Here is a 25,039-nt window from a genome sequence, read left to right as displayed (position 1 = left end):
TCCCCAACCCCCCACCCCCCTTTTGCTGATAAGAAGAGGTTAAATAGAAATTACTGACTTTATGATTATCCTGTCCTGGAGCCAAATTTTCCCCTTCCTTTGTTATGAGCTCACTTTTATAATCTTGAGGGTTTAAAATAGAATCTATTATTCTTTCTGACAATACTTATTTCCCATAAAAACAAGATTTTTGCTAGCTAGCTCACAGTTAATTTCATTACGAAGCATGCGCCGTTTCAGGGGCTATCAGTAATCAATATGATGGATCGGAGGCAAGTCCTTTCCCCTCATTTTGCTCACAGTTATGTAAGCCTTCTTCTTAGTTACATTATTGTATTTTATTCTCCATTTGCAAAGCTGCATTTAAGAAAGACTACAGTTTTCTGGTTTCCTCTTCGGATATACTTTGATTCTCCTTACTTGAGCACCTGCCCATCTTTGTGCGTGCTCTCTTCCCCTTTAGTGAGCACCCCTTCACATCAGCACACCCCACACATTCCAAGTGATGGTAGCCCTGGGAGATGGGATTCTCTTACACATTCCCTAAGTGGAAATCTGAGTAAAGAGAAGACAATACCTTGATTGTCAGAAACAAATGCACTTCCTAATTGCTTCCTGATGGTTAGCCTTTCAGAGGGGCCTCAGGACTCGCCTCCTCGTGTGTCTGTCCAGGTGTCATTCCGTGCATGGGAGAGGCATTGCTGTCCGTGGGGGAATCACGGGGCTTGATCACGGAGAGCTGGCGGCGCGCGCTCGATTCATGAGTTCAGCTCATTGGTCTGTCATTTCCTCATGGGCTATTTTTGCACAAGTAAGAAATTGATTTACTTAGTTTTTCCTTCTGAAGTATAAAAATAGCAGTATTATTTTTACTGCAGCTTTAAATGTTTAGATGTGTTCAACCAAATGAAAACTGGAGCTGCATCGCAATATTAGTAAAACCAACGTGATTAAAATTTCTCTCCCGAGTCTGCTCTGCCCCACTGACCGACACGTTAACCGAAACTGACCAAATTGACTCACACTTTTGCCATTGTAGAGACCCAAATTCTTAATGGAATCACAACCCCAATTGTTCTGGACAAATGGCTCTTAAAACTTTAAAAAAGTTAAGAAACTTTAATATCACTTAGCATAGCTTTCTTTAAAAACGATAGAATTATATCTGACCATCTTTTTAAGAATAGTGTGAGATTTAAATAAAAGTTCACTTTATTATGTGTTACTGGATTAAATCATACAGTTTTACATATTTTGACTAGATGTTAAGTTAGCCCGCTGTAGTGAGAGAATTTAAAGCTTAAAGAACTGAATATGACTTCTGTTCCTTTCTGATCCCCAAACCCAACTGCACTGAGTCTTACTGGTGAAGTGGGCCAATGTGTGTTCCCCCTACTTCTTTGGGGTGTTTGTCAAATTCAAACGGTGTCAAGGATAGGGACGTGAAGAGCCACACAATGTGATTTTAAAAGAAAATTTAGACACATTCTGTTTTTACTGCTACTGTTTAACAGTTTACTGTTCATTGTTTTACATATTGAAGTTTCTGGCCAATACAGAAAGAGAATAAAAAGAGGAAAAAAAAAAGATATAGGGTTGGATGAGCAGATTTAATCACCAAACTGAAAAAAAAAGACTTTAGCAAGGATGGAGAATACTTAATCAGCTTCAAAAATTATTGGTTTTCATCGACTTTAGCAAAGCCATCTAGAAAATATAATAAAAAATAAGATACCATTCTCAAACTACAAAGTACCTGGGAAAATAACCAAACAAAGACTTTTCTGAGAAGATTTTAAAGCAAGAGCTAAAAAGGTGGAAAGATATACCTCATTTTTGACGTTAGTGTCCCTTAAAATTAACCCATAAATTCAAATCAAATTATGGCAAGAAATTTTTGAGGATCTCAACATACTTCTACGCAAAGGAATAACAATTCATAATGCTTAGGTCAGTTTTGAAAAGGAAGAGCAAAGAGGAGGGACGCTCCCTCCCAGAAAGGACCAGTGTGGAGCTGTGACACAAACCTATGGAAAAGTACAGGGAAGCAGAGACAGACCCCAGTCCGCGTGGGAACCTGCCATGGGGTACACATGACACCATAAATCACCGGGGAAAGGAGGGATGCCTAAAGCCCCCCAATGGAACGATTATCCCAGGCAGATACAAAGGAGAGATCCAGTGTGGAAGTAAAATTCTAAAGCTAACAGCAGATATTGGAGGAGTTGAAGAAGATCCTCAACATGCAAACTATAAATTAAAAATGTAATAGTTGACTACATTTTAAAAATTAAGAATTTTTCTTGAAGGACAGACACAATAAGCAATGCTAACAAAAAGGTGGTGGAATGAGGAAAGATTTATAATATCTAAAATTTATAAGAGTTTAATATCTAGAATATACCAAGAAGCCTCTGTTTTTTATCGTTGTTGTTAATCCTTACCCAAGAATATTTTTCCTTTGATTTTTAGATAGAGTGGAAGGGAGGGAGGGAAGGAGGGAGGAATAGAGGGAGGGAGAGAGAAAGAGAGAGAGAGAGAGAGAGAGAGAGAGAGAGAGAGAGAGAGAGAGAGAGATTAATGTGAAAGAGACACATTGATTGGTTGCTTCCCACACAACACCAACGGGGTCGGGGATCAAACCTGCAACCCAGGTACTCGCCCTTGACCAGGAATCGAACACTCGACCCTTTGGTCAATGGGCCAATGATCTAACTGCTGAGCCCAACCAGCCAGGGCAGAAACCTTCCATTTTTAAAATGGAGATAATAATAGAAAATGAAGTGCTCAGCGCAGAGCCTGGTGTACAGTTAATTCCTACTGTTTGCTATTGCTAGTTTATCTGTTCTCATCCTCCATAAGAAAACACATTTTGTGCTGAGCCTTGATATATGGGCCCTGAATTTCCAGTGCATGCATGCTTTTATGTTGCTAACTTATGGATTTACAGAGAAATGTATGTGCAAATATCTAGCCAGTGTCAATATCCACAACCCTGTTTGGTAAACAACCCCGGTTAAAAGAAAAGTGGGGAGAACATTAGTGGCAGCTCTCATGACATGGAGGCGAACAGAATGCTGCCTGCACCACCTCAGCTGTGGAGCTAGCTGCCAAGGACACCTGCCAGGTGATGTAGCAAGAAGAGTATGCTTCATGGCTTGAGGTGTGGATCTTGTGACTGTCATATTCCATCCTGCTTGAGGCCGTGGGGCCTGAGGGCGCAGTGTCCGGAGAACAGAGACTGGATGAAGCAGTTCCTGACTCCTTAGCTCGTGGTCCAGGTGGAACATGGCAGTGGTGGGCGGCAGAGCCAAATGAGCCAGTCGGTTCCCGCTGGGTTTCAAGGGGACTCCCGCACCCCGGGAAAGATTGGCCGCAGAAAGATGGCTTTGCTCACGGCCAAAGGAACCAGCTCTCTGAGAGCAGAGCTTTGTCTTTTTCTGCTTTATGACCTCAGCTTCAGGGAAGGCTTTGGCTCCCCCAGCACAGCCCGAAAACTTAGATGATGACGCACAGGGCAGGAGGCCGCGAGCTGCCCTCAGTGGCAATGACCTGAGCTGGGTCTAATCCTCGGGCTTGGGGAGAATAAAGCACATCAGACAGGGCCACCCTGTTGATAGGGAAGGAAAGGCAAGTAATGATAACTGCGTGCCAGGCATTGTTACACACATGCCTCCTCCCGATCTCTTGTCATCTTGTGAAACGAACATTCTTATCCCCACTTTACAGATGTGAAAACTGCACTCAGAGAGGGAAAATTGCCCAAACTTACCCAGCTTGTAAGTGATTTGCTGGATTTGACTCTGAGGCCCACAGGTGGTTTTTCATAGGTTGTTTTTTTCACTACACCATTCTCCATATCTGAAGACGTGGACTGGTGGTAGGTGGGGCTGGATGAATCTATGGCTTGGTGGGCTCCAGGTAAGACTGAGTGGCCGGTGCCGTCTGTGTCTGGTCTTGGCAGGTGGTTCAGTTAGGTTATGGGAGCTAATTACATTTCCCAGTGCTGCACCTGGACACATGCCCCTGTGGTCAGCTGGTTTTAGGTATGGCTTTGCTTTCTCAGCAGGAACTGTGTTTCTGTGAAATAATGACATCTGAAATGACATTCAGAGAAGCCCAAACTTCCAGGAGACACGCTATACACATACGGATGGATTCCCTGTCTAGGAGGAAACCAGGCAGTGCCTACAAGACAGAAAGAGCTTGCTCCCAGGTAGAATTTGTTTCTCTGAGCTTCTGGGATCTGACAGGTACTTTGAAGAACTGGCTTCTTCTGCTGTCCACAGAGATGTCTCTTGTCCAAACACATGCAATTGACTTTTCTTTGTGCTTGAGAGACCACAGGATGTTTGTACTAGTACTTACCCCTGTCTCTAAGGCTCAAGGCAATGACTAATAATGACAATAATCATGATAATGCTAATCACAAACCATTCATTGAGTATTTGCTATGTGCTGGGCAATGTAGTAAGTTCATTTTGTGTGTACAAGAACCCACTGAAGTATGTGTTATTTAGTATTTGTTTGACTGCAAATAGCAAAAATCCTACTTTAATGGCTTAACCAAATGAGGGATTTATTTTTCTCACAGAATAAGATGTCAAGTAACAAGGACTTTGGGAGTATAGGGGCCCCATGATGTCATCAAGAGCCCAGGCTCCTTCTCTTGGGCTTTCTTCCTCATATTTGCAACATGGTTGTTCTACTTCATTCATTACAACTGACGTTTAGTCAGAAAGGCTAAAGGGAAAAGTCTAAGTGGTAACATCTAAACAGATGAATGCAAGCTGAATATGGCCTCTCTAATAAGCTTTCTCCGAAACTCCAGCTGGTATCTGCAATTGCACCTCATTGTCTAGAATTATGTTGTATGCTCACATCTAGCTGCAAGGGAATCTGGTCATCCAAGAGTGTTTAAGCAAGCCCCATGGTTAGGAAGGAAGAAAGGAAGAATGGTTATTGGCTAGGAAACTAGCAGTTCCTAGCTCATGTTGTTAATATTTGTTCAAAATTTATAGACAAGGAAAGTGAAACTAGAGATGTTAAGTGTTTGCCAAAGGTCACGTAGTTTGCGAGTGACAGAGCTCAGAATTGAATCCAGGTATGTCTGACTCTGAAGCCACATTCCTGGAAGCTCTGATAGAACTTATACCTGATACTTGGGCTTTTGGGATGAAGAATACAGGACTTTTGAGGGCTCTTCTATGGAACAGAGAGGAGGATTGATTTGTTAGCTTCTTGAGAATGGAGTGAAGATCAACATATACAATATTTGGAAAGGCAGATTGTGTTATATAGTAAGAAAGTGATTTTTAAACATTAGTAATTAACTATTATATGGTCTGTGAAGTAAACTCTAGTCTCAGAAATATATGTGCAAACACTGGATTACCAGTCAGAGGAAATCTCCGAAATGACTGGACATCTAAGTCTCTTGTGAGTTCAAGATTCTGGATCTAGAAAATGAAAGTGGCTGAGATACAACAATCAGAATTAGAGGGAGGCCTTTGGATTGAGTGTAGAAGCTTCTTGATTTGTCAGAGTTAGAGTGGCCATGCAATTAGTTAATGGTCCAAACTGGGGCATTTTTTAGAGTAATAGGGAGATTTATTAGTAATTACACTGGGTGAATATCAGGATCATGATACACTAACTAGAACCTGCAGCCACTCCATAGGCTTCTGATGAATAAAGGAAGGGGGAGGCCTGGATTTCATAGGTAGTGGCATAAAGGACAGACACCCCATGCCAGATCCATCCACTTCCCCGAGCTGCACCTTCCGGGAGACCCTTCTTCACCCATGATGGAGTTTGGTGATAGGTGTTGAAATCCGATGGGCAGGGACAATGTGTGACTACTAAAAACACGCTCCTGACACAGATACTTGAACCCTAGTTTCCTCTCACATGACTCATTTTTTTGTTTTGTTTTGTTTTGTTAATCCTCACCTGAAGATATTTTTCCATTGATTTCTTTAGGTAGAATGAAAGGGACGGAGAGAGAGAGAAACATTGATGTGAGAGAGACACATTGATGGGTTGCCTCCTGCACAGCCCTGACTAGGGGGACAGAAACTGCAACCCAGGTATGTGCCCTTGACCAGGAATCGAACCTGAGACCCTTCAGTCTGTGGCTTGACACTCTAACTGCTGAGCCAAACTGGACAGGGCCTGCATGGCTTGTTTTTGAGAGACACTGAACTCAGATAATGCGTATTCCTGACTGAGTTATGAACCCGGCTCATTTTAGGCTGGAAAGGAAACTGGATTTTACGTGTTTTGAAATCTTTCTCACCTTCGAAAAACCGCTTTTCTGGTTTGCACAGTGACCTTGGGCAGGTCACAGCCTTTTTCTATCATTTGGCTTTTTCTTTAGTGAGAATCACATGGAAATAACAGCTACACAAAAGGAAAAAGAAAAATGACTCAAGATCTTCCAATGAAAGATGCCAGGTGGAGCCAAATGATACTCTTATTTTTATGACAGTTATTACATAGCTGCGTCTTGTCCCATCCCTCCCATTAGGCCACAGGGCACGGAATAAACACAGGCTTGGCCAGTGGGTGGTATTTGACGCTGCTGGCACTGAGGTGAAGGGAAGGAATTTCTCTCTGGCTTGTGTTTCACTATTACCCTCCTCACACCTGGCTCTCCCTGCGGACGGTGTGGGAACCGGGAGCAGCGGCAAGCGCGTCCCGTGCTTTCACAGCAGGGCAACCTGTTCGGGAACCTTTCAATAACGGTGCTATTAAAACATTGTCTTCATTCCTTGTTTACTTCCTTTTTCCAACAAACAATGATAGAGTGTTCGGTGTGCCAGGTTCTGTTTCCCAAGCATGTAGCGAGATGCATAGTGACAAACGTCAGAGTCTATGATGTTTGCTGAAGCAAGGACTTTGTCTGAGATGCAGGGACTGGAGCGCTGGTCTCCTGCAGCAATCTGGCATCTCTCCTATCTAACCTGATGCCTGACACACATTTTTTTGTTTTTGTTTTTAATCCTCACCCGAGGACATTTTTTGACATTTTGTTCAGATAGAGTAGGAGGGAGAGAGAGAGAGAGAAACATCGACGTGAAAGGGACACATTGAGTGGCTGCCACCCGCACGACCAACCAGGGCCGGGGACAAACTGCAACCGAGGTACGCGCCCTTAGCGGGAACCGAACCCGGGTCTCTCAGGACCACAGGCCGATGCTCCAACCGTTGAGCCAAACTGGCCAGGGCTTGACACACATTTTTAAGTGCAAGAGTGCTCTCATTACCCATTCCCTAAAAGACCGACATCAAATTTCGTAGTATTGGTATAGAAGAACCTTCAGGGTTCAGTCCCTACTCACCTTTCTGTCTCATCTCTCACTGAATCCCTTTTAGGACCAAGTTCCAGCAATTGAGACTTTTCTACATGTCCCTGAATATATAGCAAATATTTTAGGTTTTGTGGGGTTTTTTGGTCTCTGTTACAACTACTCAGTGATGCTATTGTGGCATGAAAGCAAACATAGACAAAATATAAATGAATGGGCGTGGCTGTGTTAAAATAAAACTTCATTTAGCAGGTGGTAGGCTAGATTTGGTCCATGGGCTATAGTCTGCTGATCTTTGCTCTGGGCCTTTGCTCATGCTGTGTTTTCACTTGCCTACATTAAGGACCTCTTCCTCCCTCCTTTTTCTGGCCATTAACTATTCGATTGTTACCTCAGGTCTAAGGTCTTTCCCAACTACGCTGGGCAGACTGGTGACACACACCACTGCGTGCTCTGCCTTCCACCCGCTTACCTGTGTTTTCTCCCTTAATCTGATCGTAAGTTTTATTCCTTCATCCATGCGTTCGCTGATTGAGTCACTCAACAATGCTTAATGACGGCGCGGTAGGGGGCAGAACTGATGACGTTTTAGTCTTTGTGTACCACCTAGCAGAAAGCCTGGCACATGAAACACGCTTTAAACATGCCTGTTGAATAAAAGGAAATATAACTTGATAAAGAAGTTCATTGTTCAAGATCTCTTCATGTCTTGGTGTATGTGTCCCAAAGTGGGAACTGTCTGTGCTGATTTTGAAACCTCTCTGTTGTGAGGGAGGATTGGTCAGTTGATTGCATTTGGAGCTTTCCTTTCGAGGATTCTGTGTGGACCAGTGTGGGGACTTCCCGCTCTTGTCCATCCTCACCCTCTTTCCGTAGTCCCCTGGGTCCTGCTTTCTAGTGACTCCGTATGGTGGGACAAAAAGTAGAGCACTGACTTCCAAACTTGCACTCGGGCAGCGACCAACTCATGTGAGTAGGAATGTTACCAACCAAGCGTCAACATCCTTCAGTGGGTTTCTTACTTTTACTTGTATACAGAAGGCCTGCTTTTCCCATTGCTTTCTGACAGAGCAGGGCTAGCTAGACTCAGAAGGTTAACAGTTCCCAGTCTGAGGACATTGACATTACTTCCTTGCAGAGTCTAAATCTTTTTTTCCATCCACAATCTCTGGGTCTTTGAGAATGATTCTGAGGTAAATGTAAAAATGAAGCTTCTTGGTTACTCGCATTACAGAAGTTATTTCACGGATCCATGGAGCCCAAAAGCATTTGAAGTAGGGCCTAAGCCGTTTTCTTCCATTTACAATTCCTTCTAAATATAAGCAGAATGTTTATTCAACCGGTTGTCACCAGTAGAACCAAGACAGCTTCATTCCATTTCAACCTGGTCAGATGTAGCTTTTCGGTGGTTGCCAGGAAGGTCCTGTGTTTGTGGTCAGAGGCAGAGAAAAGAAAATGGTTACAGCTGGTTACAAAACAAACACAAAACCTCCACAAGGTTTCTCACTTTACAAGAGCAAACAGGACAGGAGCCCCAGCCCGGAGTGTAGCCCAGAGAGTGGGTAAACACTGCAGACACTGGAGAATGTTTTGGGTCGCTTCACTTTTTTTTTAAAGATAAGAAGCCAGTGTGGGAAGTGGCAGCTGAACAGAGAGTGTAAGATTGTCGTTCACTAACTCACCCCCACAGGTAACAGAAAATTAGACCGAGTTTCCCTGACCTGCCACGGTCCGCCCCCGCTGACATTGTGGCCTGGCTGCTTCTGGGAGGAAACCATGGTGAGAAGAAGTGAGGTGCTTGTGTTTCCAGGAGGAAGGGAGGGGGCGAGGTCATAAACTGACCTCTGCTTACAAAAGAAAAACAAGAGAGGGTTGCTAAATGACTCGGGCCGCAAAGGCTAGTAAACACAGCAAGGCCAACGTGGAGAACGTGGGGCGTCAGTGAGCTAACCCCATTGCAACACTCATGCAATTTGACGGTGAGGAACTTCTGGCAAGTTCCTCACTTAGCAAGCTGCTGTCGGTATAGTGAATGGATTTATAATAGAGTCTGTGTGTGTGGGTGGGTGGGTGTGCGCACGCGTGTGCGCTTAGGTGGGAAAGACATTGACAAATGAGTTTCATAAATGAATATGCTGCTTCTCTGAGGCATGAAAGTTGAAACTAAAGTACTGTCTTCACTCTTGTTTTTGGCACGAACGAGTACCTTACTTTTGGTGGTTCTCATCAAAGGTTAAGGGTTACCGCTTGGCAATGTCTATCAGATTTAACATTCACCTGCCCTTTCACCCGGCCATTCTACGTTCAGGCACCATTTCCCAGTTCCGTTCATACACGTGTGCAAAAATAGGTTTGTGGGAGCAAAGGATTAGAAACTACTCTCTGTCTGCGAGGAGAGGGCTGGGTAAATTTTGGGACATCCATACAATGAAGTACAGTGCAGCTGCTGAGATGAAAGAGGTAAATCTAACTCTAAAGTTACAATGAAATTCACAATATCTTAATAAGTTTCACTAAGGAACAGAGGATATGTGTAAGAAAGGGGGGCACATATATGCATCTATGCTTGTACATACGTAGACTGTTTCTGGAAGGATACCTAAGAAACATAATGGTGGATGCCTCTCTGGAACAGACTGGGAGAATGGGTTCCAGAGGTTGCTAGAAATTTACTTTCCGCTCCACATTGCTTTGCACTGCTTGAAATATTTATATCCATAAATCATCTTTTAAGAAGAATGTTAATGGAAATGTCATTCTTCCCAATTAATTAGGGTTTTGCTGGTGGTGGTATCAGTGCCCAATGCAACAGACTGAAATAGACGGCCTGATTCATGCCCTGAAAATGGTTCAAAACCCTACAGAAGAAGGGATGTTTCAGTTAAGTGTATATTTGGGAAGAGTATTTCAGTAACTAATGAATAATAGAGAACATTGATCTGGGCTGCTATTTTATGCTGACAGTTTGGAACCCTAGAGAGCTCTGTCGCCTCTCCTCAGGGTGTCCCGGTGAAGGGTCACTCTGACTGCGGCCTGCCAGACCATTAATCAAAGCTTCCAACCTCTTGTATCTTCTAATTTCATAGCTCTTAAAGAGTCGGCATTGCTATTTCTCTCTTTGCCTGTGATGACTGAAGAATGCTTGGGAGGATAAACATCAAGTGGTTTATTTACATTAAATAATACCCTGCTCATTCCCCGGAGCTGATAAACTCAGTGGCCTTTAGAAATTAGTCACACGAGCCCTGGCCAGTTTGGCTCAGTGGCCGAGCGTTGGCCTGTGGACCAGAGAGTCCCAGGTTTGGTTCCTGCTAGGGGCAGGTACCACCAAAAAAAAAAAAAAAAAAAAGAAATCAGTCACATGACAGCTTGGCAGGCTCTTGGGTGGAAAAACAAAAAGTACAGAAGAGGGGCCAACACACGTCCTTTTGTGAGACCTGCCCCTGAATCAACGTTTGGGTTTTGGGAGAGAGTATATGATAGTACACCCTTCATTTAACCTTTGATAGCCTGTATTATCTCTTGTACTGTTAAGTTTATTGTTAATTAATGCTTCCTCTGTCTATGCTTTCTCTCTTCTCAGACTGCAAGCTCTTTAAATGCTAGCCGTCTGTCTTCATTCATTCGCTTGTTCATTTATGAAACAAATATTTAATGCACAAACACCACATGTGTACGCTTTGCACAGCTATAGGGGTACAAAGATGAGTAAGACATAGTCCTTACTTTCAAGGCACTCACGGTCTGACAGTCTCATTCAGATTTGTATCTCCCAAGGTTATTGACACAGAAGGTGCTTAATAAGTGCTGCTTGATTGAAAAATTGCTCCAGCTCTGAACCCATGCTACTGTGGGTGTGCATTCAGTTTTGGGGGAAGAACTTTCAGTAAATCACCAGATACTCTCATGAGACCTCTTCAATGATAACATTTAGAAATGCAATCTCTGTCTTAGATCAGATGTTTCCAGACCTGGGAATGAACTCTTTTAGTGCTGATGTGGATGACAACAATTATTCTGGGCCAACAATAGCCAGGGCTATAAACTCCTTAGGAAGTAGGATCACTTTTCACATGGACAAAGAGCCGCACTAACAAAGAGCGCAGGAAGAGGGAAGACAGTCAGGGAAGCCAGCATTTCCTGAGCGCCCACTTATAGCCTGAGACTCCACAGGCTTCACTTCATTAGTAAACAACCACCCAGGCATCACAGTGATCTTGATGTGGAGAAAAAGAAATGAGCATTTTTGCTAGCTTTCTGGTTAGTCGATGACAGCTATTTTGGTACGTATGTATGTATGTATTTATAATTTAAAATTAAACATTTACCAAGCACTCTTCTAGGGGCTAGGTGCTTAAAGAGGTATAAGCCATAGTCTGTGCCCCCAAGGAGGCAAATGATATAAAGAAACACATCAAAAGTTAAATAACCACATGAACGTTACATAGCAGTGATCAAGAGAATTTTAGAGCTGGCTGGATCCATAGTGAACATCTCACGTAGAGTTTCCTAAACTGGCATGTATGCATCATTGGTGGCATGCAAGAAGTTATATTTGAGTGTTAAACATCTTAAACTTTTACTAGTTTTTTATTTTAACATGCATTAGAAAATTTTATAACTACTGGACCAAAGCCTTGCATAAACAGATATTTCATTTTACTGCAAAGTTACATAGGAAAGTGAGATTGATTTAAAGATTGTCTAATGAAAACGATCAAGTAAGTAGCCAGGTGCAGAGACGTGGCTCAGGCATGTGGTAAAGATTCCACAAGTGTTATTTGAATGATCTGAGTTTCAGAAATGCAGATCAAGTTCAGTCTCTGGGATGCAGAGAGTCTAAATGAGTTGTCCACGCTCAGGAAGCCAGTAGAGAACATAGATGAGAACCTGGTCACCTGACTGGCCCTCGGCCCCATATCTCCAGTCACGACTTCCTACTTTGCAGATAAGGAAACTGCAGCCCTGAATAACAAGTCCCCTGTTTGAGTGCACCGAGAATCTGATAGCAGTAGAAGGATGAAGTGGGCCTCATGAAAAATCAAAGTTAATGTTTACAGAGTGCTTACTATACATGCCAGTATTGTAAAAATTTCATACATACTAATTTATGCTAACCACCCAGCCACTCTGGAGAGGTGCTCAGCTATTTCTAGCATTCCCTTTTTCATGACAAAGATCAAATAACTTTCCTAAGACTATAACTTGCATAGCTGGGATTTGAACCCAGGTCGTTCAGCACCAGAATTTGTTCCCTTAACCACTATACCCACAGCTCACCAATAATAAGTGAAGAGGTGAAAGAGGTAACCTGTCTCTCTGGTGAAATTGGAAACAGTCTACTCAGACAGCATGTTATAACCCTGTGCCGTCTTGTTTCCCCAGGTGGTCCGTTGTTTATTTTGTGGAAAACATTGTTTCTTTAAACCATCACTTATAAAAAAAGTATTTTTTTTCCTTTATTGATTTTAGAGAGAGAGGAAGGGAGAGGGAGAGAGAGAGAGAAACACGGATGAGTGAGAACATCGATTGGCCGCCTCCTGCATGCCCCCCACTGGGGATCGGGCCCACAACCTGGGCATGTGCCCTGACCTGGAATTGAACTGATGACCTCTTGGTGCCTGGGGTCGACGCTCAACCACTGAGCCACACTGACCCGGCTAAACCATCACTTTTTAATGTGCAGAAACTCCTGAGAGGAATCGGTGATTACCAAAAGCAACACTTTCATATGAAAAACTTGTTAGGTTACTATGGTGAGAACTATAAAGCAATATCCCCCTCTGGAAAGGGAGGAGAGGGAAAGAGTCATGGGAGTGAATGAAGAGAGGAATATTTGAGGACATGGTGGGGCTGTGAGTGACACTGGAGAGGAGGCCCATGTAGGACTGGCCCAGTGAGTGCAGGGGGCACCAGGTGTTGTGAAAGCCCTGTCTGTGCCCGGTGCTTGGCACTGCACCGGGCACAGAGCAGGTGCTCCAAAGCTTTGTTGAGTGAATGGAAGCCTGGGTGGAAACAGAAGCCAAACCGCATGAGTACAGTGATTGGAGGTGAGAGGGCACCAAACACACACTCGACCTACTTTGTAACTGCGCCCCAGGTAAGCCGGAGGGGGAGAGCATTGCGCCCCGTTTCCAATCAGCAACGGAGCTGTGCGCAAACCGGTGAACAGTGCCCCTGATGAAACCAGGGCACCTGGCTTTGGGGAAATCTGTTTCATTTTTGTCACCTCTTATAGCAGCCTCATTTCAATCTTCTGGCCTAGACTTCCTTAGAGGACAAGTCCTCAACCTCCCTTCCTCCAGGGTGCCTCAGGGTCGGCCAGAGCCTCGTAGGGGCCCGAGCCAGCCCGCCCGCTTCGTGCTGGTGCTGGATGGGGATCGGCCCCTGCGACCTTCTCCACCTCGGCAGCAGGCGCTGACAGCTGAGCCATTTCACGCACCTTTGGGGCAAACAACTGCCGGAAACCAGGGCCAAGTTCAGAGCCAGAAAATACTTCCCAAGGCTGCGAGGACAGACCTGGAGGGGCTGCTCACGCATTACATAAGCTGGAGGTTAGCAGCGTCCCGCTGATGCACAGAGCCCCGAATTGCGCAACTCTTACGCAGAAGCACTTGCTAAGTGTTGCAACATGAGTCCACATCCTTATCAAAATGTGAAACAGCCACCCAGCACACACTTAGAAAACACTAAAGCTCTTCTCCGCCAGGTGGTTAAGGCTGCTGATCCAGCTGACAGGAGAGAAGCGGCACAGGGGGGCATGACTTACTGTAGCTCTTGGCCCGGGAAGCTGAACACCGAGTACCTTGCACCCCACTAGCCTTGGGCAGCGCAGGACTCTGATAAAATGTACTTTTTTGGGTGTTTGTTTTTCCTGGCAGTCTCATTTTGGGTTATAAATGGCTCATTATTTCCATCCCATAGATCCATTCTTGCCCCTGTTACGTTCTCTTCTTGCTTTCTGAAATAAGCAAAGGTTGGTAAAATCATCACTGACGAAGCCTGTGTGTCCTGACCTTGAGCAGAGGCTGAGTTGCCACATAGCCCTTGCCATCTGCAGCTGCTGCCATGTGGGAGAGGCTGGCTGGAACGGCCCCCCGAAAGCAGGGGATGCCAGGAGGTGGCATGGGTGTTCACACACTGTAGTCCCGCAACCTTTCAGAGGACTGTTAGGCAATCGTCAGAGGTTATAAAGTTGGAACAGCATTCTCCCCGGATAGGTCATTTTCCCTGCAGGACAGCTTGGAGGCAAATTTTATTAAGTATCAAGTAGCTGATCCAGAGCAGTATAAATAGCGAGAGAGCACATGACTAGCCCAGAAGTGAATGTGGTTAAACCCAAGCCGAATGTGTGTAATGTGTTTACTGTCATCAGCACCTGAATGGAGATGTTTGCCCAGTGACCATCCAGGAAAGGTGTTGAACCACAGAAATGGAGTCATTGCCCTGGCCGGTGTGGCTCGATTGGTTGAGTGTTGTCCCTTGCACTAAAGGTCGCTGGTTCGATTCCCAGTCAGGGCACATGCCCGGGTTGTAGGCTCCCTCCCCAGTAGGGAGGGTGCAGGAGGCAGCTGATCAGTTTTTCTCTCTCACATCAATGTTTCTCTATTTCTCTCCCTCTCCTTTCCTCTCTCTAAAAATAATCAATAATAAAAATGTTTTTAAAAAAGATCAAATCTTAAAAAAAAAAATGAAATGAAGTTATTAAGGTTCAGTCCCAGAAAACTAGTTTTATTTTGACTCTGAAAGCTTGCTAACCACATAGTTACCAGGAAAAGGACCTGTGGGTAGGCTAGATGTGTTTAAGTGTCATTTAGAAATAGGGACTGATTTTTTTTTTTAAATATATGTTTATTGATTTTTAGAGAGAGATAGAAACACCTATGTGAGATACATTAACTGGCTGCCTCTCACACGCCCTCTAGTGTTGATCAAGCCTGAAACCCAGGCATGTGCCCTGATGGGGAATCGAACCAGGACCTCTCAGTCCATGGGACGATGCTCAATCCACTGAGCCACACCAGCCAGGCAGGACTGACTCTTCTAAAACATCCTAAGTTCATCCAGGTAAGAGCTAGGGAAAATGCATGGAAGCATGGTTTATAGAGGGAGGAAGTATAGGTAGTCACTGTCAGGCAAAAGGGACCCGCAAATTAGATTTTTTCAAGGGAAACATGGAGGAAATTTAAAGTCAGGCCTGTTTTCCCCTGTTGTTCTCTATATTTTGGAATGCAGCACAGTGTAAACCATGCTTTAATGAGGTTGCTCAGGCCACAGATGACTGAGTTATGAGAGGCCATCAAGCTTCCCCAGGCCAGTTTTCTAAACCAACTGCTTTCTCGGCCCTGTCCCCATTGGCTGGGACTGTTGACAGTCTAGAAGATCATCCCGCATTCTTACCATGGTGGGAGGAAGCCCTGGGATGGAATGGTGTAGCTTTGATGTACAATGGAAGTTTTTGAACATTTCCACGCAGGGACAACATGTTTCCAAGGTGTCCCTGGTCCTGCATGCCACTGCAGCTTCCTAGATCCCTCGTAGGAAGACTTTTGCTTCATCAGGATCTAAATTCCAAAACTATTAAAAAATTTTTTTTTCTTTATTGATTTTAGAGAGAGAGGAAGTGAGACGAAGAGAGAGGTAGAAACATCAATGAGAGAGAACATCGACTGGCTGCCTCCTGCAGGCCCCCCACTGGGGATCGGGCCCACAACCTGGGCATGTGTCCTGACTGGGAATCGAACCGGTGACTTCTTGGTGCATGGGTTGACACTCAACCACTGAACCACACCGGCAGAAGGGTGGCAATATTGTTAGTATCTGACCCTTTTGGGGAAGACAATAGCGCCTGAATATATCCATTCTTGTATGTTTAGTAAAAATCAGTATCTTTACTTTGTATCTAGAACATAGACCAAAAGGGCCACAGGCTTTCAGAGGCCAGAGTGACCACGAGCGGCTGATGCCATCAAGAAATGCTTCACCCGAGGGCATGGCGCTCGGATGAGGCCCTGTCCCTTTCCCGGACTCACCCTCGCTTCCCAGACTGTTCGCTCCTTACCCAAGATTCACTCTCCACTTTTTTTTACATTAGTAAAACAACTCCAATATGGCAATGTGCCTGGCTAAAGACTACATTTCCCAGCCTCCCTTATAGGAGGATTGACCAACAAGATCTAAGGAGATGTTATTGGATGGGCAGTGTTGCCAAATAAAATATGGTCTGCCCAGTTAATTTTTAATTTCAGATAAACAACAAATAATTTTGAATATTAGTATGTCCCATGTAGTATATTAGTGTTTTTATTTGTCAAGTCTGGCAACCCCATTGGCTGGGCATTTGGCAAATAAGTAGGATACGCCTTTTGTCCTTTCCCCCCTTTCTCTTCTTCCTTCCTGGGACATGGATGGAATAGGTGGGATTTAGCAACCATTTTGGGTCATGAGGTTAGGATGGCAGAAGAGAAGGACAGAAGACTTGGGTCTCTAATGACCGCATACCTCCAACTTTATGTGTGAGAATAAACTGCTGCTTTACTTTAGCCACTAATAGTGCCTCTGTTATTTGTATCCAGTCACTATTCCTAACTGATGTAGCCATAATAGAAAGTGCACTGTTACTTTGGTGGTAAGTCTCTTTACGATCTTTACCTTTGCCTCTTATATAACATAAGCCACTTTTTTTGGTTACTGACTATATATTTTAAGTACCCCCAGGAAGAATGGATGGTGTTGTCTATAGCCTTTGAAATGATAGCCCTTAGCATGAGTTTCTACACAGTGTTATTGCCTATTTTGCAAATAGCACTTAGGTGTTTTGAGTAATTGCTTCAGGTAACTAATAATAATAATATTTCTGAAGCAGAACAGTTTGTATCTCTGCACCCTGAACACTCAAGTCCCATGAAATGATGCTCCAAAACTCCAGAACCACATTTCAAAACAGTAAAAATCACATTTGAGTTTTGATGTTCTGCTTTAAGGTCTCCTCCTCTATTGTTTAAGTCTTCATTAGTTCTTGTAAGGAGAGATCCCTTACGTGCTGTAAAGATCAGCTAAATAGAGTCGTGAGCGCAGGTAAAGCTGACTTGCAAAGCTCCACCAGTAGTAATTCAGGAATGATGTAAAACCCAACTCCTCCAGGTAGAGCCCCAGCCTGGGCCAAGCAGCATATCCAGAGGAGTGGTAAGACCCCCAGAGACCTCTGGCTGCGGCCCCGCGAGCCACGCACGGTGTGAGCCAGGCGCGCTGGACCGGGAAGAGGATGAACATACCCCAGGCCGGGAGATTGGCGCCCAGAGGCCTCCTCCCCACCTCCGGAGGACCAGGGGCTGCGCGAGTGAGCAGACTGACGGTGCTCAGCGGGGCTATCCAGGAGGCACCAACAGCGCACTGCACACACCATTGGTGTCCCGAGGAGTGGTCCACGGGCTCTGGCTACCGCTGCATCCGCATCAACCAGGAGGTGGACTCCAGCATCAGCAAGGTGGCCAGCCAGCCCCAACTCAGGCAGCCCCAGCTGTACCAGCTGCTGCCCGGAGCGCTCAGCTTCGGTGGATCCCTACGAGGTACCCTACCAGCAGGGGAGGGTGGCTCCATCTGCGTCCTGTATGAGGAGGTCCCGCTGGTCACCCTCCTATGGGCTGTTTGCCTGCAAGAACCAAATGATGCTGGGCCAGAGCAGCCCCTCCAGTTAGCTCCCTGCCAGCCCCACCTGGCGCTCTACTGTACTCATCCTGCAGTGACAACAGGCCACAGCACCCTCAACCTGGGGAACTGTATTTTAAATGAAGATATTTATAGCCCAGCTGGTGTGACTCAGTGGACTGAGCGTTGACTCATGCATCAAGAGGTCACCAGTTCGTTCCAGTCAGGGCACATGCCCAGGTTCCAGGCTCCATCCCCAGTAGGAGGCGTGCAGGAGGCAGCCCATGGGTATCTGTCTCATGGATGTTTCTATTTCTCTTTTCTTCTCCCTTCCTCTCTATCTAAAAAAATCAATAAAAATATATTTAAAAAATAATTGAAGATATACACACACACACATATATAAAGATATATGTATAATTTTCTTTAAAAATCTTTATTTTTTCTTCTACTTTTCTATTAAAATTATTAAGATATATATACATATATATCTTTGTTATATATATTTTTTATATATATTACATATAAAAATATATATAATATAATATATATGTGTGTGTATATGTATGTGTGTATGTGTGTATATATATATATGTATAAAATATTTTTTTTAAAGAAAACAATTCCTTAAAGGGTGCTGCTTGTCCCCAGGTGTCTTGTCTTTGGAGAGAACTGTTGCACTCGTCACTCTGGGAGCCGGTGTCTACCTGTGGGAGGGGAGCTATTGGGGGGGGACCGACCAAGGCGAGGTGGGAAAAGCTTGGCCAGCCCCTCCCTCAGGAAGATGTGAGAGGGAGCAAGCATGGTTAGTGGCTGTGAATGAGGGAGATAAGGTCTGCCCTGGCTGGGGGTGGTGGTGAGGCTGATTCAAACCTCTCGCTCTCCCAACCAGGACACCAGTGTCCCTGACCTCAGGCGCATTAAAGCCTAGACTTAACTCATGTTGCCTAATCACTTTTATTTTTCTGATGACATCCTGGGCAGAGAGTGATTCCTTCTGTCCTAAGCAGCTTTTTAGAAAATCACTTGTTTCTAATTCTATCCTCAGGGGCTTATAGATAATTGCTTCCCAGCCAGAAATCTAAAGCTTTTGTTTTGTGGGGGTCAGGGGCGTAAGGCCAGGGTTGGAGGTTCCTGGGGCGGAGTACTCTGGAAGGTCCTCTGCAAAAATCCTTGCTCTGTGGTGTGCACGTGCGGTGAATGACTTGGGGTGATTTGCACGGAATTTTAGGAACCAAAGAGTATCCACTGGGTATTTACAAAACCCTTTTTTTTAAAAACCACATGAACATCCTAATGCTGCTGCCATTATCCTTTTGAGAGGTGGCTCAAAAGCTACAGGGGACACCAGCTCCTTTATTACCGCCTTCTTCTTCTTTTTTTTTTTTTGGTAGGTGCCCCTTGCGGGAACCACACCCGGACTCTCTTGTTCGCAGGCCGTCGCTCCAACCGTGCCTTCTTTTTAAAAGCACAACACTCCTCTCTAACTCTCCCCGCTCCTCTCCCCTCTGACTGGGCCATGGAGCTACCATAGTTTCTAGAACAAGAGTTCTCGGGCACTGTGCAGTATGGCCTCCTAGTCCAGGAGGGTGTGGAGAACTGGCCCTCAGAACCTGCTGGCACTCTGGGGGGCTGAGGGAGCCGTCCCTCCCTCTGTCGTTGGGCCTGTGGCTGGCTGCCCAGCCCTGCAGGTATCCCTCGGCTGAACCGGGAAAGCCCAAGCTCTGTAGGAGTACTTGGTATTCTTGCGGGTCTGACTCTAAAAACTGAACATTGGGCACTGTTTTTTCTCCCTGGTGCTCAGAGCAGCTCTGGGAGAGGTGGCCGCGTCTCAGTGCAATCCAAATTTGTCTGTAATCTTGTGCAATCTTTACTGTTCTGGGTTGGAGGAAAACGGAAAACTGCCTTTGGTTTCTCAGTGACATTAATGAGGGGTCCTCAGAAGGCCTTGAGTTTCCTAAACCCAAATCACCTTAAAAAGGACATAGCTAGAGCCCTGGCTGATTTGGCTCAGCAGTTAGAGTGTCAGCCTGTGGTCCAGAGAGACCAGGGTTCGGTTCCTGCTAAGGGTACAGTTTGTCCCCAGCCCTGGTTGAGTCGTGTGGGTGGCAACCACTCCATGTGTCCCTTTCATGTTGATGTTTCTCTCTCTCTCTCTCTCCCTACAACTCTATCTGAACAAAATATATGGAAAAAATGTCCTCGGGTGAGGATTAAAAAAAAAAAAAGGACATAGCTAGAACTTTTGGTCAACCTGGCTACCCTCCTGCCCCTTAATAAGGAACCTTCCTCCCCAACCCCTAAAGTCTCCTCCCCACTGCATCCCCCTTTCCTGGGTTTCTTAACCGCTCAGTTCTGACTCGGGTGCTATTTACCAAACACTCTCTCAACCCATTCCTGCCTCCTCTGCCTCCCTTTCAACTCTCCAGATCCAAGCTGTTCTCCCAGACCCCGCTTCCAGTCTTTATTGCTTTAAAGGCGATTTCCAGCCCACAGGCCCAAGAACTTATTTTCTGCCCTGTCAGTTGAGACAAAGCTGCGAATCACTGAAGCTCATGGTGTTGCATATTGCAAACAGGTCTCTGCCTTTTCAGAAGCAGCTCCATGGTCTCATGCTTAATCTTTTCTCTCTTCTCTTCTTCTTGTTCACTTTAAAAACAAAATGAGCTGGACTGCCAAGCAGGCCTGTCTCTCCTATTAGGTAAAAATAAATAATAGTGTATTTATGAGCTATTATGAAAGAAAATTACTATTGTATGATAGTGTTTTTATATGGAAGAACGTGCAGCTTTATGGACAAATGCACAATCTGTGTTACTTTAATGAAACTGTAGCAGATGAAGTTGTGTGGCATAGAGAAGGTAAAATTCCCTCCACGCTAATGTGGGTGTCTTTCAGACCCAGATCTTAACTTTGTGTCTTCAGTTGCACTCAGAAAACCTATAGCATGTGGCTAGATACAAGAACACTCTAAGTGGTGTGGTGAGGGCATTTCCAAACACCCTGTCTTGTCTGGGAAGTAGCTCCTTGTTTACTTCCTCTAATGCATGTTCTAACAGTTCCTTGTGAAGATGCTGGATGTCGGAGGGTTTATCTTATACATCCTGTTCTTGCTAGGCCTTAGCTGTATTCACTCCTCCTTCCATTCAGCAAGAATGTATTGTCGATAAGTTCTGGGCACTGGAAATATTAAAGATGACACACACACACACACACACACACACACACACACACACAGTAAATTAAAAAAAAACACCAAACTTCTTCAGCCTTGTTAGCAAATCGATCGCTTTGCATGTCCACGGTGAGGCATTCTGGGAAACAGAGGGAGGTATAGAAGTGGTCTCTTTACACATAAACCCAAGCGACTTGGCTTAGCTCTCTGGTTATGTAGAGAAAGAAAAATTTCCCTGGGCTGTGAACTCTATAAATACCTGCCCTGCCTTTTGCTGTGGAATCTTTCGAAGGTTAAGAAATAGTAAATAATCAACTAAGATTTCTCAGATTGGCTGTCGTTAACTTTCTCTGAACAATTTCTTCCCCGCGAGGACGAAACGACGTTGTAACGAGAGCAGTGTTTCCTTCACAGCCTCCCTGCTTCAACGTCCAGAGAACAAGCTCAGGCCTGGCCTGGCTGGCAGAGGCTGCCTGGGGCGGACGGCGGACTTGCCAAGTGGGTGAGGGGAGGTAAGTTAGAATTTAACAGAAGAGAGGGGAAAAAACACTCCCACCCCGTTTTGTAAGTTTCTGCACAGGCCTTCCAGCAGCGCCCAGCAGCAAGAAAGAGGCAAGCAGTGCCTTCCTCCACCCCTGGAATATGAATTATGTTACGAAGGAACAAGTAACGCAAGTCATACACACATGGAGAGAGAGTAACTTTGAGGAACTGGCCTGGATGTCTGGTGACAGGTTGTGATGTGATGGGTAGCTCAGGGGCAATGACAGATGAGTCCATTTGTATGCATCTATATTGCAGGTGCAAATAAAAGTTGGACTGATGGGAGTCAGGGAAAAAAACCAAAGTGAATCTGTATTATCTACACAATGTTAAAGGGGAAGGAATTTATTTCTTTCGTCCAGGGTACATTGGTTTATATTTTGTCCAGGGTCCACAGATTATGTTTATATTCAATATCCATTCAGCAAACATTTATTGAGCCCCTATTATGTGTTTAGTACTGTGCTAGGTGCTGGGAATGTACCCAGTACATTATACATTGTAGTGCTGACAGCAGAAAGGATAAAAAATGCCTTTGAACTTCACAAGCAGGTAAGAATTTTACATGGCTCCTCCATTCTCTACTCTCAACAAAACACCACCAGGGCCAGGCATCTGCTTTGTGCGGTGGTCTCCTAAGACCCTGACAATTGTTGTTCAAAACAAAAGTGTATACAAGACATTTATAATGTTCTTTTTTCTTGAAAAAGCCTTATTATAAACCCTGTAGTAAGAACTAGAAGACCTTCATATATTAGACATCTTTCTCAGCAGCTAAATAGTAACAACTCTGGACAAATTATTTTAATTTCTCTGGGACTAAGTTTAAACATTTATAAAATGAGGTGGTAGAGAGTTAGATTGATTTCATGGCTCTGGGGTTGGGATAAGAAGTAAGAGTGGGTTAAGGCAGACAGCCACTTTCTAGCCACTCATTTACTGTCGGAGCTCAGGGTAGTTACACAAACCTCTTCGTCTGTTTCCTTATCTGAGAAATGGGGATAATGTGATATTTGTTGTGAGTGTGAAGTGGATGAATGGATGATGCACCAGGTTCAATACAAAGCACAGCAGAAATCCCCCTGAGAATATAGTTATTTTTAGCTCAATCAAAAATTATTTGAATCTTGCTCTATTGTATGTATGCAGGTATATATCTCTGCTCTCTCTGTCATCTGTCATCACTGATCGCTAATTAAGCCGTTAATTGAGGGATCTCAACATATTGGGATATTGGGCACAAACATGTAATAGAGTCTATTTTTTTTTCCAGTCATTACTTTCAATGGTGCTATATATATTATCTCCTTTTTTCTAGTCCTCAACAACACCTAAGGTAGATTGTAGCAATTTGCAGTTTGTAAAGCTAGGTCCATGTAGTTTGACTCTTATTCTGGCTCACGGCTCTCCTCTCTCCACCCTCTCCTAGGCTCTGGTTTCTCTGGTTATGGGGGTCAGGGGGAGTGGTTCTCTCACCACTGTGGGTGCTGTGTCTCAGCTTAACACTGCTGGTGTGGTGCCCCTGTGTGGGAGGCACCAAAGGCTGGTGGCACATTGTCTTTAAAGGCCCCTATGAAGGTCCCCTGGATAGACTTCCTCTACCTCCTCAGCCCTTGCACTGGACATCACCTTGCAGCCTGTTGTACCATAGCTGTACCTCTGTAGCATCTGGTGGGTCGTCTCCAGGTTAATGTGCAATTTCATTGATATTTAAACTGTGTTCCAAGAATGCAGTTTTTGCCCTTAGATGCTTAGAACTCCCATGGATGTGGACTACTGGCTGAGATACAGTCACAATTCAATAACAGCACGAGGGGCTACATCATCGTCTTGCTTTAATCCCCCAAATTTACTTGTCTTTTCATTAGTTCAGTTTCAAACTCCTTTGTTGAAAACAGGGTAGTTAGTATAGTAACTGCTTTATTCTCTCTCTCTCTCTCTCTCTATATCTATATATATATATATATATATATAAATATATATATACATACATATATACACACACATAATGTTACTACATATAATTTTATATAATATACTTTATGTTATATATTATATATAATATACTTCTGTCAGAGAAGAAACTCTTTTCCTTAACAAGTTTAAATCAAAAATGCTCTTACTGACTAAATACATTATATTGATATACTTATTATATATATTTTAATATTTCTGTATATATTATATTTCATTTCAAATTTGTTAAAGAGTTCCTGTTCTGACAGAAGTAAGAATCTAGTTGTTTATCTCATTGTATCTCTATTTTAAATTTATGTCCTAGAACAATGATGTATCCATTTTTTTTTGGAGAGCATTTTATACATCCATACATTTTCCAGTGCTTAAAAAAAATTTTTTTTAAATTATGACATAACTTACATAAAATACATGAATTTTAAGCGTTCAGTTTAATGAATTTTACATATAAAGTGGGGCAAAAGTAGGTTTAAAGTTGTTCATATGGAAAGTAATATGATAATTAATAAATAATAATACAAGAGTAAACTCTCTGTTTCACATACTCCCAACTGTAGATTTACTTGGCCCACCCTGTAGCTAGTCATCTCTGTGCCATTACATATAAACATTTGGAGTATGTTTATATACTATACCTTTAGTATGTCTGTTTTCATTTCTACCCTAAGACTCTCTTATTTTAAAAAAGTGGCCACGAGGAGCAATGGGTGAGCATAGGAGAAGAGAGTGAATGCTGAATTTGTGCTGCCCGTGTCAGGGGTCCTTCCTGGCTCCTCCCACAGACCAGCTGGTTTAATACTTACACAAACACGATGGACTCAGTCATGTTAAAGATGAGGAACTTGGGCTTGGAAGTGGCTGAGCGATTTGTCTATGGTCATATGGTTAGAATGAATTTGAAACAAGGTCCTTGGTGTCAGAGCTTTATTCTTTCTCTTAGATAGTTAGCAAGAAGCCGTGGTATACTCTCTTTATGTGGGTTTCCCTAGGAGCAGAACTTAAGATATTTTATTTGAAAAGTGATCTCAGAGAGGAGGAGTGGGGGAAAAGGGATATGAGACAGGGGAGGAGGAAAATCAACACCAGGATGAGTTGTTGGTTGGCCACTTCTGTTCCACCTCACTTGGAAACTTCTCAGGAGCCATATGAATGGTTTCTCAGAAATGCCTGCCTGGAAGACTAAAGAGGAAGCTATCTGTCATCGTTAGCTTCTGTCATCAAGGTGGCCCCACGGTATGAGTTCTGCGTTGTAAGGTGTTAGTGTCAAACAGTTTTCCCCAGGTACAATGCATCTTGCATAAGCGAAGACTCGGGGCAGAATACAAGAGGTATGTGATGGGTTCCCCAGTAAAATACTAGCAGACTGTCAGACTGAACCCCTGGGAGC

The 25,039-nt window shown here is 44.1% G+C and overlaps 1 pseudogene; it reads left to right on the top strand.

Annotated features, from left to right (window-relative positions):
* The first annotated feature begins 13,341 nt into the window (after nt 1-13,341).
* On the top strand, nt 13,342-18,007 carry LOC118623800 (annotated as a pseudogene).
* Nucleotides 18,008-25,039: the final 7,032 nt, after the last annotated feature.

Source organism: Molossus molossus, unplaced genomic scaffold, assembly GCF_014108415.1.
Source record: "Molossus molossus isolate mMolMol1 unplaced genomic scaffold, mMolMol1.p scaffold_m16_p_10, whole genome shotgun sequence".
Taxonomy (NCBI): domain Eukaryota; kingdom Metazoa; phylum Chordata; class Mammalia; order Chiroptera; family Molossidae; genus Molossus; species Molossus molossus.
The sequence above is the reverse complement of the archived record's forward strand: the minus strand, read 5'-3'. Positions and strand labels throughout refer to the sequence as shown.